The sequence below is a fragment of the Acyrthosiphon pisum genome, chromosome A1 (assembly GCF_005508785.2).
Source record: "Acyrthosiphon pisum isolate AL4f chromosome A1, pea_aphid_22Mar2018_4r6ur, whole genome shotgun sequence".
Classification (NCBI taxonomy): domain Eukaryota; kingdom Metazoa; phylum Arthropoda; class Insecta; order Hemiptera; family Aphididae; genus Acyrthosiphon; species Acyrthosiphon pisum.
This window is the reverse complement of record NC_042494.1, coordinates 164,109,330-164,112,691: the sequence shown is the minus strand read 5'-3', so window position 1 is coordinate 164,112,691 and position 3,362 is coordinate 164,109,330.

Sequence of the window (3,362 nt, the reverse complement as noted above, 5' to 3'; positions counted from 1 at the left end):
TTATTCGTATCAGGTATATCTTAAAACTTATAACTTATAAGTAAGGCAAGTAATTTACGTCTTCTACTATACAATCCGTATAATAATATGATATTATACTACACGCAGTCGCGTCGTGCCGAACGACTTTTCACCATGCCACACCTCATCGCGTCGATCATAATATTATATTCTCGGGATAAACTCCGTTTCCTGTTGGGTGCATAATAATATTATACACGAGTAGTATTCTACTTATTGATATTTTATTATTATTATTATTATTATTATTACTATATATAATGTGATAATATAAATGTGGTACCTACACGAACAAATTACTTCCTGCTGCACGTGCAGCCGACGGGCGATTGGGTATATTTAATATATCGTATGTAGACGATAAATTATAATATTATAGTAACCCGAAACCGAAGGAAACGAAGAAATATAAGTGGTATTTAATGGAATATTATAGGTTTGTTGAGTGTACTTTCTGCGGGGTGGGGTGTGGTGTATATAATATAGGAATGAAACTAAAAAGTCACGGTTACCGATTGGAAAGAAGGACGAACTCAGGACGTGACGAAGACGTCGGAGTCGTCGAAGTACTTGACACAGTTCGAAATTGACGGAAGTGACACGCATCAGCGAAATTCGGTCTCTGCGGGACCGCAGCTATACTTTTAATAACGAATACCTATAACCGGACTGTGAGCAATCCTAACCGAAAAGTGAGTAATAATAATAACGATGATGATGGCATGCTTAGACCGATGCAATAACAATATAATAGAAAATAATAATATAACACCTACGGCGTATAAAATAGTATTACGTTGTCACAATACGTGCACAAGGCGATTTGCTTGACTCGTAAGTTTGGTATAAGACACCATTATAATGTATAGCTGTGCGCATCGGTGTGCATCATTTGGGATTTTTTAACAAAATATAAAACGTACACTCCTGGAGTTAAAACAAAATAGTAAAACTCCATGTTAAAACAAATAAAATTAACAACTTCTTGTATTCGTTTTGAGTGAAAGTTTTAAATTTTAATGAGTCGTATAGGTATATTATAAAAATAGGTACTAATTTTTTAGTTTCTAAGCGGAGTGATATTTAATATTTTCATAAATGTATATATATTTTGAAACAAAAATATTATTTAAATATATCATGTCGATGCATGAACATCGAATATAATTTTTTTTTTTTTTTTTGAATTTAGGTTGACTGCGCATAAATGTACAATATTTAGAGTTTAGATATTAAACAATATTTTGGAATAAGAGTAGAGTATTCGAACCTCGGACGTTATACGCCACGTGAAATTTTAGATCACGAACTACTGCGCTAATAGATGCTCTTGCATACTTTAAATACCTAAACTTTTTTAACACTATTGGTTCAATATTTGATGACATTATGTCATATTATTGGAACCTATAGATTATGCATAGATATTTTCTTGAATAAGAGATTCTTCAGAACATTAATCTAAAAACTATACGATTTGATATTTAAAATCCAGTAAAAAAAAATCCTAAATAAAAGCGAACGTATTTTTTTTTTTTAATCGGTGATATAATATAACAACAAAAACATAAATATTTACTGAGATGGTGATTATAGTTATTTTTATGTTTACATTAATGTGGGAGATATAATAATATAAAATTTTTGATATACTGATATGTGCGTATTTTAAAGTTTTAGGTAGATATATTATTATGATGTACTTGCATAATAATAATAATATAGCGTGTGTTCAAGTATATATATGCATTACGATTTAAGGTTTCACGAAATATATTCGGTTTATTAACCCTATCTCGACGATGGCGTGTTGGTCAGTACCTAAATAATCTATGTGTATATATATAATATACATATTATTACTGTTACACGAGTACCCACTTAATTTAAATTAATATATTATAGTGGAGTTTATATTATATATTTATATGTGTATAGAGTATACACTGTTGTCGTTCACCGAAAGTATAATAATTAAAACATAAATTATATTGTTATGTGAACAAGACATGACCTACGCGTGTATTGGACTATTGTGCCATGAAACAACATTATTACGATGAATAGATTACGACATTTCGAGTGAGAAGAATAACAAATATAACACATTTTGGTAAATAACAATATCCTCGCGTACAAGGTGGTATTTCAACGTATTACTATAACCTATATAATATTATACACAATGACAATCGTCTCGGTCCGTTTGTGAGTTGTCGGGGAACATAAGAAATTTGATGCCATTATCTAGACAAATGTACTTATATTATATTATAGGTATGTATATATTGTCAACCAAACGATTATATACAAAATGTACCTATAAAACACTTCGCCTCGCGATAATAACGATAATTCTATTTCGAACAGTCCTTATAATTGATCAGCAGTGTGTTTCCCAAACCTCGTGTGATGGTGGCCGACGATCTACACTAGGTAACGACTAACTAGTAACTATACATTTTTGATTAATTATTATATCTGTTAAGCGCATTACCCCAAAAATTTGAATTCTTCTGGCAGACGCGTAGCCAGTGAAAGGGGGGAGCGTGTTTTTAGTGTTAGAACACTCCCCCATCCCAACCCTTTCGACCTTATAATTCAAAAACATATATTAGATGCGTGAACTCCAAATTATTGTATTTAAATATTAAATAAAAACACCCCCTTTGAAAAATCCCGCAAACCCGCCTGTCGGCAGGTATATAGGTATGAGTGCGGTTTAACCGGTCTATACCCTCTATAATATCTGCAGCAGCGCCACAATGCGGCCGGCTGCTGCAGGAAACCGTGACGAGGGGAGGAGAGTAAATTGAAGTCGGTGCTCGCAGTTAAAAAATAAACATAGTTAAGAAGAAAAATAAGAGTGTATCTCATTACCATGCAATATACGTTGCGCTCGCCCCCGTGGAGACCAGGCACGCATTTTTGATTTCTCGAGAGATATACTTACAAAAATATACACACTATCCCTCTATTTAGGTACACATAGTGAGTGTTACAACAACAACCGACTTTAATACGACTGAATATTATTCGTATATTGCGTTCTATTATATACCCTTAAATAGCACATAACGTTGTTAGGTACTACACACACACACACACACACACACACACACACACACACACACACACACACACACACACCCACACCCAATCAAATTTCGTGTTTTCTATTATCGTAGCTGGTCGCGGATAAAAAAAATTCTGTTAAAAAAAATGTAGAATATATTAAACTCATACCATAGTTTTATCCTTCACATAAAAACTAGAAATAAAAACTTGACGTTTTGTAGTTGTTCCTCTATAAACGGTAAAGGCATATTATTATTATTATT